We start from the raw sequence: 13,886 nt of genomic DNA, 5'->3' as shown, positions 1-13,886 counted from the left end.
GCAACCGTACTCATTTTATTTTCTCCTGTTATTAAATCCCTTTGCTGAAATCTTAACTGTTCCCAACCTTTAGGTCTGTTGTTTTATTTGCCTAATTTGTATGCTGTTTCCTTAAATTTAATATCTGTTCATTTCCCTTTCTCTGCTATGGTTTGACCATGTTTCCCATTTTGTTCTTATGCCAGAGATTGAGATGAATAATTTTCATATCTTGTCCAAGCCCTCTTACAATGTTTGCCATTAGCCATCTCCCATCATCTATTTAAAAGTGGATACACAATTTATCACAACTAGCTCACGCCTCATACCATTATATCTTCTTTCCATTAATTACAGGACCCTAGTCTCAGAAACAACAATATCACTCTCCATCTTAGTAAAGAATCCGATCCGATTGTGGTCACTCTTCCTTAAGGCCCCATGCTCAACTTGATTGACAATTATTCTTTTCTCGTTACCCAATACCAATCTGCTGCTTCAATGTATTGATTCACAAAATTGTACCATATAAACGCTAAGCATTCCTCCTCCACTATATCGCTACTGATATGACTTGCTCAAATTTATATGTAGGTTGAAGTCACCCATAACTTTATTCCTTGTAAATCCCATTCTACTGCCTTCCCCAATATTACTGCAATTTGGGGTCTATAAACAACACTAATATCATATTCTGTCTGTTGGTGTTTCTAAGCTCAACCTATACAGATTCCACCTCACCACACCCTGTATCCTGGCTCACATCATACGACTTTCCTGTTTTAATCAGCAGTTCTAGCCTAATTCTTTTCCTTTTTGCTTGCCCAACCTATCCTCCTTAGACAACCCACTTATTCCAGGTTTCAATCTCGTGAACTTTCTCTGAAACTCCGAATAATTGTACGGAAGACCAAAACCTGCTTGTGGTATTCAAGATTTGGTCTTTGTTGTTCACTGTACAATTGAAGCAGAACATCCTTCCATTGATGTTCAATTCCTGTCATATTAAAGAATGCAGCCTACTGGCTTTCTGGATTACAGAGATCTTGATCAATTGAGTCGATGGGCTGAGGAATGGCAGACTGAATTCTATTTAAAGAAATGTTTGTTTTACCTAAGTGTAATACTTCACAGGGGCAGGAATATACAATTAATGGTCTGGCTCTGGGTAGTGTTGTAGAACAGAGACCTAGGGTTTCAGGTACGTCATTCTTTGAAGTTTGCGTCACAGGTAGACAGAGTGGGAGACAGAAGACATTTAGTACACTTGTCTTCATTGCTCAGGCCTTGGAGTACAGGAGTTGGAACGTTAGGTTGAGGTTGTAAAGGATATTGGTGAGTCCTCTCCTGGAGTAGTGTGCCGTTTTGGTCGTACGCTTATAGGAAGAATATTATTCAGCTGGAGTGGGTTCAGAAAAACAATTACCAGCATATTGCTGGGAATGAAGGGTTTGAGTTATAAAAATAGGCTGAATACACTGGGACTTCTTTCACTGGAAGGTAGGAGTTTGAGAGGTGACATTACAGAGATTTTTAAGATCGTGAGATGCATAGATAAGGTTAGTAGCAAAGTTCATTTCCCTCAAGTGGGGTAGCTCCAAACCAGGGGGCATATTTGTAAGGTGAGAGGAGAAAGATTTTAAAAAAGGCACGAAGGGCAATATTTTTCCTCACATGAGCGTGCTCAGTGTACGGAATGTACAACCAGAGGAAGTGGTGAATCCGGGTACTCAGTTACAATGTTTAAAAGACATTTAGATAAGTCCATGAATTCAAAAAGTTTAGAGCGACATGAGATAAACGCAGGAAGACAGGCTGAGCTTAGTTTGGGAACATGGTTGGCATGGACAAGTTGGAGCGAAGGGTCAGACAGCATGGAAAAAGACCCAATGATTAATGCCATATCTGCATCCTAACTTGCTAACTCATACTTTATAAACCCTAAATCCCTCTGCACCTCAGAATTCTGCTCTTACTTATTCTTCCTGCCAAAGTGAATGATGAGGCTGCAGACTTTCTCGCTAAGCTGGTATGTTTCACCTGAACATTGTCAACACGCCTCCAGTGAAGTGTTGGTGTTCTGTTCTGGTTATTTATTCTGTGCATGTTATTTATATGCCTTGGTTTGCTGGGCTGGTTGGCATCACATCTGGTGACAGCACACTGGCTTGGTGAGCAAGTCTACAACCTCATCACAACCCGAGCTACAAGTCTTCTCAAAAACTTTGAAGTGAATGATTTCACATTTTCTGACATTTTACACCACCTGCAAGATATTTTGCCCATACTAATGTTCCGGGTTTCAGAAGCTATCGAAAGGATAGAAAGGGAGGCGAAAGAGGAGAGGGAGTGGCGTTTTATTGAGGAAAACATTACTGCTGTAACTAGAAGAGATATTTCTGAAAAATCATCCAGTGAAAACATATGGGTTCAAATTAGAAATAAGCAAGGAATGATCATCTGATGGGATTGTACAATAGGCTTCCCAACAGTCAGAGGCAAATTGGGGAACAAATATGTAGAGAGATCCCAGATATATGTAAGAATAATAAGGTTGTAATAGTTGGTGATTTTAATTTTCCAAACATTGACTGGGACTGCCATAGTGTTGAAGGTTTGGATGGTGAATAATAATGTTAAATGTGTTCAAGAACATTTTCTTTATCTACAAGTCAATGCTCCTACTAAAGAAAGAGAAAAAAAAAAACTTGAGCTTCTCTTGGGTAATAGGGCAGAAGTGACAGTACGGAACAAGATAATAGACAATAATTCTATCCGTTTCAAAACAGTTATGGAAAAGGATAAGCCTTCCATGAAAGTTTTTAAATTGGAGTAAGGCAAATTTAAAGGTATGAGACAAGAACTTTCAGAAGTTCACTGGAGTAGACTGCAGGCAAAGGGACATCTGAGAAGTGGGAGGCTTTCAAAAACATGTGATTAACGAGAGTTCAGAATCATGGTGTTCCTGTTAGATTGAAAGGTAAGGCTGGTAGGATTAAAGAACAATGGATGAACAAGATATTCAGGTTTTAGTCAAAAATAAAAAAACCAAATTAGATATAAGCAACTGGGTTTAAATGAATCTCTGGACCAGTATAAGCAGTTTAGGGGCAGTCTTAAACGGGAGACCAGGAAGGCAAAGAGGGGATATGAAATGGCCTTGATAGACAATGTTAACGTTAATCCAAAGAGATTCTACAAGTGCACGAAGAGCAAGAGAGCAACTAGAGAGTGAGCAGGGCCCCGTAAAGTTGAATGTCAGGAGATGAGAAAGATATTGAAGGAATATTTTGCATCAGTTTTTATTGTGGAGAAAAAAAAGGAGGCGAGAAAACTCAGGGAAAGAAATACTGTTTTTTGAAAGCAGTTCACATGGACGTCTTCAAAAATATAAAGATGGATATCCTGTAGAGCCACAGGTGATGACGGAGATTTTTATGAATATTTCCCCTCAGTCATTACGAGGAGAGAATCGTGGCTGCTCAGGAATTAAGGGAAATATGGGAATGTTTTGGAATGCGTACATATTACCAGAGGGGTGGTGTTTGGGCCTTATGGCGCTTTAAGGTGTACAAATACCTGGGGCCCGATCAAGTCAATCCTCAGACATTGTGGGAGTCTAGGGAAGAAATTGCAGGGGGTCTGAGATTTTTGCTTCATTTTCAGCCACTGGTGAAGTTCAGTAAGATTGGAGGAGGGCAATGTTGTTCCATTGTTTAAAAAAAGGTAGCAAAGACAAGCCAGGGAACAACAGGCCAGTGAACCTGACATCAGTGGTAGGCAAGTTATTGGACAGGATACTGAGGGACAGGATCAACCTACATTTGGATAGTCAAGATCGGATTAGGGACAGTCAGTATGGAATTGTGCATGGGAGGTCACGTCTGACAAATCTTTCAGAGTTTTTCAAAGAGGTAACCAAGAGGATAAATGAGGTAGGGCAGTGGATGCTGTCGATATGGATTCTATTAAGGCCTTTGACAAGGTCGTACATGGCAGGCTAGTCAAGAAGGTTAGGTCGCATGAGATCCAGGGAAAGCTCGCTAATTGGATACAAAATTGGCTCGATGGTAGGAAGCAGAGGGTGATGGTTGAAGGTTGTTTCATGGATTGGAGGCCTGTGATGAGCAATGTGCCACTGGGGTCGGGGTTGGGACTGGGATCTTTGTTACGTACATAAGTGATCTGGATGTGAATGTACAATGCATGATTAGTAAGTTTGCAGATGATACAAGACTAGGAGGTATCGCTGACAGCAAGGAAAGTTATCAAAAATTACAGAGGGATCTAGATCAGATGGGGAAGTGGTTTGAGGATTGGCAAATGCAATTCAATACAGATAGGTATGAGGTGTTGCACTCTGGAAAATCAAATCAAGGTAGGGCTTATACAGTTCATGGTAAGGTCCTGAGGAGTGTTGTGGAAGAGAGGGACCTAGGACTACGAGTACATAGTTCATTGAAAGCAGCGTCACAGGTTGACAAGGTGGTGAAGAAGGCATTTAGCATGCTGGCCTTCATTGGTCAAGGCATTGAGCACAGAAGTTGGGACGTTGTCTTACAGTTGTATAAGTCGTGGGTGAGGCTGCACTTGGAGTATTGTGTACAGTTTTGGTCACCCTGTTATAGGAAAGACAAAGTTAAACTGGAACGTGTGCAAAGAAGATTTACGAGGCTGTTGCCAGGGCTAGTAGGCCTGAGTTAGAGAGATATGTTGGCCTGGATAGGACTTTATTCCTTGGAATGTAGGTGAATGAGGGGGTGACCTTATTGAGGTATATAAAATCATGAGGGGCACAGTTAGGATGAATGCATATCGTCTTTGTCCCAGGGTTGAGGAGTTAAAACTCAAAGTCATAGGTTTAAGGTGAGGGGGGAAAGATTTAAGGAGGACCTGAGGGGCAACTTCTTGCAGAGAGTGGTGGACGTATGGAATGGGCTGCCAGAACAAGTGGCTGAGGCAGTTACAATCACAAAATTTAAAAAACATTTGGATAGGTACACGGAAAGCAAGGGTTTAAGAGGGATATAGACCAAATATCCCTCTTGTTTGGGTAATTCGAACTAGCTGAGTGGGAACCATGGTCAGCACGGATCAGTTCGAGCTGAAGGGCCTGTTTCCATGCTATATTATTCTATGACTCTAAATCTCCAGGTCCTGCTCTAGTGCATTCCATCATATTGTGATAAGTTAAAGAGAAAACGTGGGGCACCTTGCAGAAATACTGTATCATCTATAACTACAGGTGACGTGCCAGATGACTGGAGAATGGCTCATGTTGTGCCTTTGCTTAAGGGATGTAAGGAGAAGCCTGGGAACTACAGACCTGCGAGTCTGACTTCGGTGGTGGGTAAGTAGTTGGAGGTAATTGTGAAAGATATGATTTACATAGACAGGCAAGGAACAATTGGGATAGTCAGCATGTTTTTATGCGGGGGAAATTGTATTTCAAACTTGATTGAGTTTTTTGAGGAAATAACAAAGAAGATTGTTGAAGGCAGAGCAGTAGACATTGTTTACTTGGACTTTAGTAAAGCCTTTGACAAGGTTCCACATGGTGGACGCATCAGTAAAGTTAGATCATATGGGATTCAGGGTGATTCAGGCTTGTCAATTGGACACAAAATTGCCTTAATGACAGGAGACAGGGACTGGTGGTGGCGGATTGCTTTTCAGACTGGAGGCCTGTTACCAGCAGTGTTCCACAGGGATTCGTGCTGGGTCCAATGCTGTTTGACCTTTTACGTAATGATTGAGATGAGAATATAGAAGGCATGGTTAGTAAGTTTGCACATGACACCAAAATAGGCAGCATAGTGGACAGTGAAGAAGCTGTCCAAGATTAGAAAGACATCTTGATCTATTGAGTCAATGGGCTGAGGAATAGCAGGTGGTGTTTAATTTAGGTAAGGGCAAGTTATTGCATTTTGGTAAAACAAACAAGAGCAGGACTTGCACAATAAAAAGTAGGGCCCTGGATAGTGTTGTAGAACAAGACACCTAGGGGTTCGGGTGCATCATTGCTTGATTTTTGCATTACATGTGGACAAGGTGGTTAAGAAGGTGTTTAGTCTGCTTACCTTCATTGCTCAGACGTTTGAGAGGAGTTGGGATGTTATGTTGAGCTTGTACAGAACGTCAGTGAGGCGCCTTCTAGGGTAATGTGTCCACTTCTGATCGCCTGTTATATGAAGGATATCATTAAGCTGGAAAGGGTTCAGAAAAGATTTACCAGGAATGGAGGTTGAGTTATAAGGACTAGCTGGATAGGTTGAGACTTTTTTCACTGGAGTCCAGAAATTGGAGGGGTGACTTACAGACATTTATATAATCATGAAGGGTAATAGATAAGGTGAATGGCAGGTGCCTTTTCTCTCGGGTGAGGGATTTCAAGACAAGGGGGCATATTTTTAAGGTGAGAGGAGGAAGATTGAAAAAAGACTCGAGGCAATTTTTTTTTTTTTTAAAAAACACAGAAGTGGTTCGTGTTTGTAATGAACTTCCTGAGGAAGTAGGGAATGTGGGCAAAATTACAACATTTAAAAGACATCTGGATAAGTACATGACTCGGAATCGTTTGGAGGGATATGGGCCAGGAGCAGGCAGGTGGGGCAAGTTTAACTTGGAATTATGCTTGGCATGGACTGGTCGGACCAAAGGTAGGGCTGGTACGATTAGAGAACAATAGATTAATAAAGATATTGAGGCGCTAGTCAAGAATGAAAAAGAACCATATTAGAGATAGACAACTAGGTTCAAATGAACTTCTTGAATAGTATAAAAAGTGTAGAGGATTTCTTAAGATGGAGATCAGAAAGGCAGAGAGGGCATGAGGTAACTTATCTGCCAAGGCTAAGGATAATCCAAAGAGATTCAACAAGTACATATCGAGCAAGAGAGCAACGAGAGAGAGTTGGGCACCTTAACGATCAAGGAGGATGTATTTGTGTTGAAACTCGGCAGATGGGAGAGATATAAAATAACTATTTCACATCAGTTTTGACTGTGGAGAAAGCTAGCCCAAACATTCACTCTCCATGTATGAAACTGGACAGTTCCTGTTGCTAAACTATTTGACCAAGGGCCAAAGAAATGGAAACTGGGTGATGCTTCTTGCAGCTGGATTGACGTTCTACTCTGTGTGGCTACATGCTACACTTACAGCATACATGTCACCAGGACTGGAGGGTTTGAGTTATGAGAGACTGGATAAGCTGGGACTTTTTGCACTCTAACATAGGAGGTTGAGGGGTGACTCTGTAGAGGTTTGAAAATTGAGGGGTAAACGACAAAGGTGAGCAGCAACGGTCTTTTCTCTTGGATAGAGTTTTCCAAAACTAGAGAGTACATTCTTAAGGAGGAGATTGATTTAAAGGGAAATAATAGGCAACATTTTCAGACAGAGGATAGTTTTTATATGGAATGAACCTCCAGAGGAAGTGGTAGATGCAGGTACACTTACACGATTTAAAAGACATTTGGATAGGTACACGAGTAGGAAAGGTTTACAGAGGTATGGATCAAATGCAAGTGGGACTAGTTCAATTTGAGAAACCTGGTCGACATGGACAAGTTGGACTGAAGGAGGCTAGAGAACTCAAGGAAATAAATATTGATGTTTTGAACAGTTTGCTTTGCAGGAGAGGAGGTGCTGAAGGTCTTAGAAAATATAAAAGGTGGATAATTCTCTGGTACCTGATCTAGTGTATCCCAGGGCATTGTGGAAAGTAAGGGAGGAAATTGCGGGGCTCCTCGCAGAAATATTTGTATCATCTATAAATATGGGTGAGGTGCCAGGTGACTGGAGAGTGGCTAAAGTTTTGCCTTTGTTTAAGAAGGGATGTAGGGAGAAGCCTAGGAATTATAGACCAACAAGTCTGACTTTGGCTGTGGGTAAGCTGTTGGAGGTGATACTGAAAGATAGCATTTGCGGAAGCAAGGAATGATTAGGGATAGTCAGCATGGTTTTGTGTGAGGGAAATCATGTCTCACAAATTTGATTGAGTTTTTTTGATGAAGGAACCAAGACCGATGAGCACAGAGCAGTAGACGTTGTTTACTTGGACTTTAGTAAAGCCCTTGACAAAATTCCGCATAGTAGACAAATTTGTAAAGTTAGCTCACATGGGATTCATAGTGAGCTTGCCAATTGGTTATTTAATTCACTTAATGACATGAGACAGGGTATGGTGGTGTAAGGATGTTATTCAACTGGAGACCTGTGACCAGCAGTGTTCCACAGAGATCGGTGATGGGTCCACTTGTGTTTGTCATTTATATCAATGATATAGATGAGAATATAGAAGGCATGGTTAGTAAGTTTGTTGATGACACCAAATGTTATGGTTTCATGGACAGGTTATCTATGATTACAAAGAGATGTTGATCAATTGGGTTTATGGGCTGAGAAATGACAGATGGAGTGCAAGCTATTGCATTTTAGGGCAGCATGGTGGCTCAGTGGTTAGCACTGCTGCCTCTCAGAGCCAGAGATCTGGGTTCGATTCCAGCCTCGGGCAACTGTCTGTGTACAATTTGCACATTCTCGATGTGGTTCCTTCCACGGTTCAAAGACGTGCAGTTTGGATGGATTGGCCCGTTAAATCATCCGTAGTATCCTGAGATGTACAGGTTATGTGGACGAGCCATGGGAAATGCAGGGTTTTTGGGACACAGCAGGTGAGAGAGTCTGGTGGATAACAAGGTGTAGGACTGGAATGACATAGCAGGCCAAGCAGCATCAGAGGGGCAGGAAAGCTGACATTTCGGGTCTGGACCCTTCTTCAGAAAATGAGAGTTTGGTGGGATGCTTTTCAGAGAGTTAGTGTGGACTTGTTGGGTCGAATGGCCCGTTTCCACACTATTGGGATTCTAATTCTAAACAAGGGGAGGGCAGGACTTACTCAGCCTTGGATAGTGCTGTAGAACAGAGACACTTTGGGTTTCAGTTACCTAATTCTTTGAAGTCTGCATTACACGTAGACATAAACATAGGCTCAGACCTTTCAGTACAGGAGTTGGGGCATCTTGTTGAAGTTGTACAAGATGGTGGTGAGGCTTCATCGAGAGTACTGTGTCCAGTTCTGGTCACCCTGCTAAAGGAAGGATATTAGTAAGCTGGAGACGGTTCAGAAGAGATTTACCAGGATGTTGCTGGGAAAAGTGAAATTGAGTTATGCGGAGAGGCTGAATAGGCTCGGACTTCTTTCTCAGGGCGCAAGAGGTTGAGGTTGAACTTGGAGGTTTATAAAAATCCTGAGGGGTGTCAAATGGCAGGTGTCCTTTCCCTTCGGTGGGGATTTCAAGACGAGGGGACATTTTTTAAAATCAAATTGAATTACCTTGATTGTCATACATACAAGTATAGTGAAAAGTTTACAAGTTGCCACTTACAGCACCATCTTAAGTACAAAGATACTCAGGTATAACACTACCCAAGGCCCTATCATTAACTGTACAAGTCCTGCCCTCAAGGGGTAGAAATAAGGTAAATACAGGTATCTTTTCCACAGGGTGGGAGATTTCAAAACTGGAGGGCATTTTTTTTTTAAGGCGAGGCGAGAAAAACAAAGACATGAAGGGCAACTTTTTTTGTTACACAGAGTGGCTCCTGTGTGGATGCGAATACAATTACAATTTTTAAAAGACATTTGGATAAGTACACGAATAAGATATGTTTAGAGGGATATGGGCTTAGCACAGGCAGGTGGGACTAGTTTAGTTTCACACATGGTCGGCATGGACTAGTTTCCATGCTGTATGACTCTATGACTATATGATAGAAACTTTCAGAATACTGAGAGGCCGAGACGGATGGATATGGAGAAAATGTTACAACTAGTAGGAGAGACTAGAACCCAAGGGGACCATCACACAGTACAGGGACAACCCTTTAGAACTGAGATGAGGAGGGGTTTCTTCAGCCAGAGACTGGTGATTTTGTAAAGCTCACTGCCGTAGAGGGCTGTGGAGTGTCTTTATGACAGAGATAGATAGGTTCTTCATTTGTGAGGGCATCAAGGGTACGGGAGAAAGCAGAAGGCAAGAGAATGGAGCTGAGAAACACGTCAGCCATGATCAAGTGGTGGAACAGAAACTATGGGCCAAATGACCTAATTCTGCTCCTGTATCTTGGTTATTGTGGGTGACTTCAATCTGCACATAGATTGAGCAAGTCAACTCAGTAACAATACCATAGAGAAATTCCAAAAAAAACATCTCATACACATTCGAGGATCAATACATTGAGGGCCCAAATGGAGATAGGCCATCTCGACTGCTTATTGTCGAATGGCTGGGAGTGGGTTAGCTCAGTTAACTGGATGGCTGATTTGCGATTCAGAGTGATGCCCACAGCATGTACTCAATTCACATACTGCCTGAGGTCACCATGAAGATCCCACATTCTTAACCTTGCCCGCCTGAGACATGTTGACCCTCACGTTAAGGCACATGAGCCTTCTCTCTCTCGGTCCCCAAGTGACATAGCAGTCCTAAGGTCTTCTGAGACTGTGGCAACTTTAATTTCAAAATATTAACTGTGTAATGTGAAGGGAATCATTAGCAATCTAGCCATGTGAGGCTGCTTGTGGGAGAAAGAAGAACTCAGTGATAAAACGCCTCATTAAGATGGAATGCGACAGAGTTGATTCTGAGACTAGGGGCCAAAATCTAAACAGAGGAAATTACGATGGTATGAGAAGTGATCATGCTACGATAAATTAGGGAATATAACTTTAAAGGAATAACAAACATTTAAAGAGCACTTGGAGGAACTACAACTGTTGTTCTTTCCTGTTAGACACAAAATGAAACAGGAAAGGTGGCCCTGCCATGGCTAACCAGGGACATTAGGGGTAGTACTGGATCCAAGGAAGAGGGGTACAAATTGGCTAAAAAGAACAGCAGATCTGAAGACTGGGAGCAGTTCATATTTCACCAAAACAGGACGAAGGGATTGGTTAAGAGGGGAAAAATAAAGAGTAAGAGTAAGTTTCTGGGGGATATACACACAAATTATACAAGTTCCTAAAGATATAATGAAGAGCAAAACAGATTAATGAAAACAAATCCCTTACAATCAGAAACAGGGGTAGTTATAAATGTGGAATAAAGAGACGGCAGACCAATTAACTACATATTTTGGTTCTGTCGTCACAAAGGATTACACCAATAATATCTCTAAAATGCTGGGGAACACATCGGAAGCAGGAACTGAAGGAAATCAGTATGAGTAGGAAAATGGTGTTGGGGGAATTGATGGGATTAAAAGCCAACAAATCCCAGCACCTAGTAATCTACAGCCAGAGGACTTAAACTGGCTTGAGAGATAACAAAAACAAATTGCTGGAAAAGCTCAGCAGGTCTGGCAGCATCTGGGAAGGAGAAAAACAGTTACTGTTTCGAACCAAAACGTTAACTCTGTTTTTACCTTCACAGATGCTACCAGACCTGCTGAGCTTTTCCAGCAACTTTGTTTTTAATCCTGATTTACAGCATCCGCAGTTCTTGCGGTTTTTATTTGGCCTGAGAAACCGATGTATTCTGAAAATAGGGGCTGGAGTCTAAATAGAGGAAATTGATGGTCATCTTTCAAGATGAACAATTCCTATGGATTGGAGGGTAGCTAAGGTAATGCTACTAGTTAAAAAAGAAGGTTGACAGAAAATATGGAATTATCGACCGGTTAGCCTAACACTGGAAAACTGTGACAGGATTGGACAGAGTTTGTCAGCATGGATTTACAAGAGGGAAATCACGCTGTACAAATCTGCTGGTATGTTTCAAGAATGCAACATTTAGAGTTGATAAGGAGGCAGTGGATGTCATTTACTTGGGATTTGAGAAGACGTTCAAAAGGTCCCACAGAAGAGATGAGCATGTAAAGTGAAAGCATTTAGGATTGTGTATTCACAGAGATACAGAGCTGGCTGGCAGGAAAGAAAGCGAGTCAGAATAAGCAGTCATTTTTTCATGTGTCAGCCAGTGACCAGTGCGGTACTGCAGGGATCAGTGCTGGAACCCAGATATTCATACTATCTAATGATGACTTAGATGAGGAAACTTAAATGTCATATCTATTAGCTTGTAGAAGACATGAAGCTGGGTGTGACAGTGAACTGTGAGGAGGATGCGGATATACTTCAGTATGACTTGATGTTGAGAGGGTGGGCAAAAATGCAAGGCTGACAAAGTATAACGTGGCTAAGTTAGAGGTTATCCAGTTGGATTATAAAACCAGGAAAACACAAGTTACTTACAGTAAGCATGCAGGTGCACCAGGAGGTGAAAAAGGCAAATGGTATTTTGACCTTCATAGCGAGAGGATTTGAGTACAGGAGCAGGGATGTCTTGCTGAAATTGTACATGATCTTAGTGAGGCCACACCTGGAGTATTGTGTGCACATTTGGAATCCTTATCTGATGGAGAATGTTTTGGCTATGGAGGCTGTACACAACAGTTCACCAGACTGATTCCTGGAATGGCAGGACCGACACACGAGGACAGAATGGATTGGTAAAGATGAACTTCACTGGAGTTTAGAAGAACGAGGAAAGATCTCACAGAAACCAGTGAAATTCTAATGGGACTAACCAGGTAAATGCAGGAAGGATGCTGTCAATGACCAAGGAGTCCAGAACCAGGGAGTCACAGATTAAGGACATGGGCTAGGCTGTTTATGACTGAGATGAGGAAACATTTCTTTTCACAGAGACTGGTGACCCCCTGAAATTCGAGCAGTTAAGGCCAAAACATTGAATGTTTCCAAGAAGAAGATATATGTATTTGCGAGGGCTAAAGGGATCAGGCTACTGAGTAAAATAATCAGCCATGACTGAAAGTTACATTGGCCTACACTGTTCCTATTTTCTATGTTTCTATTCTGTTGAAGGTGGGATATAAAAACAAGATGATTTTAACTGACACAGATATCAGCACTATCTGATCACCACTGAATGAAAATTCTGTAACTTCTTACCAGACAGCAATCTGGGAGCAACTTCAGCACTCCGAGTGCAACCATTCAAGAAGGTCAAGGTGCAGAGTGATTTTGGAAGCTTCTGGAGTGGCTGCTCTGTCTCTCCTTTTCTATCCAATTCTCAAATTGTTGAAGGTTCTCAGAAAAGCAACGTAATAATATGTAGGAAATATCTTTGGAAGTTTGCTGATACTGGGGAAAGAGGGGAGTGGGACCAGGGCTGGGGTAGGGAAAGACATATGGCTGGGGAAGGGAAGCAGTGAGAGAAACAGTGGGCTGGGTTTTGTGGTGGGGTGATGGGCGAAGAATAACCCCAATTTCCAAATCACGCACCACCCCCCCCACCCTGCTCGGTTCTCTCCCTCCACTCTCTGATCTTTCCCTCAGCCTCTTTCACATTGGCAGTAAGCACTGCGACAAAGATGTGCATGTGGACACTTTTCCCATCAAACTCAGTCACTAGCACAGGCACAAGCATCTGCCAACACCATACTGTGCATACTCCTCAGTTAACACAGTAATGATTTAACCCAATAACCTTTGTCTCCAGCCCCATTCACACCAATGACAATCATGGGATAAATTAAAATATCAAAACAAAACTGACCAAATTACTTAAGCAGCTTGTATGATGCATTGTTTCACAGGTACATTGGATTGTCAAACCTTCATGTTGTAACATTAACAACGTTTCTCAGAAAGCCTCCATTCTAAAGAACTTTGACCCTTCCTTCTGTTTGATCATGTCCTCTGCCAGACTTGCTGGCGCCAGTTCCCAGATAGTGACCTCATTAGTGGCCAGAAGAGTCTACAGAGCTTTTGATCAAGAACCAAACTGCAATTAACTTCCAGGCCTGGCCTCAGAAACAAACAGTTTTTATTTTTTTTTAAACACAACTGCCACTCACTGTCCAGAGGTCACCATTC

At 42.0% G+C, this 13,886-nt stretch overlaps 2 long non-coding RNA genes across 4 annotated transcripts in view; one reads left to right on the top strand and one right to left on the bottom strand.

Moving 5' to 3' along the window:
- Positions 1-13,296, bottom strand: part of LOC125483850 — a 14,340-nt gene extending 1,044 nt beyond the window's left edge. Inside the window, exons 1-3 of one of the 3 annotated variants that reach the window (XR_007262753.1) lie at positions 12,960-13,296; positions 8,982-9,074; positions 2,078-2,128 (exon numbers count right to left, since the gene is read on the bottom strand). This is a non-coding gene — a long non-coding RNA (uncharacterized LOC125483850). Of the gene's footprint in view, positions 1-2,077; positions 2,129-6,074; positions 6,161-8,981; positions 9,075-12,959 lie in introns of those variants that run through there. The other 2 variants (XR_007262751.1, XR_007262752.1) reach the window with 2 other exon arrangements.
- LOC125483849 overlaps positions 5,224-13,886 on the top strand; it is a 37,065-nt gene continuing 28,402 nt past the window's right edge. Inside the window, exon 1 of the long non-coding RNA XR_007262749.1 lies at positions 5,224-5,329. This is a non-coding gene — a long non-coding RNA (uncharacterized LOC125483849). The remainder of the gene's footprint in view (positions 5,330-13,886) is intronic.

This window comes from Rhincodon typus, chromosome 8, assembly GCF_021869965.1.
Source record: "Rhincodon typus isolate 14 chromosome 8, sRhiTyp1.1, whole genome shotgun sequence".
NCBI lineage: Eukaryota > Metazoa > Chordata > Chondrichthyes > Orectolobiformes > Rhincodontidae > Rhincodon > Rhincodon typus.
The sequence above is the reverse complement of the archived record's forward strand: the minus strand, read 5'-3'. Positions and strand labels throughout refer to the sequence as shown.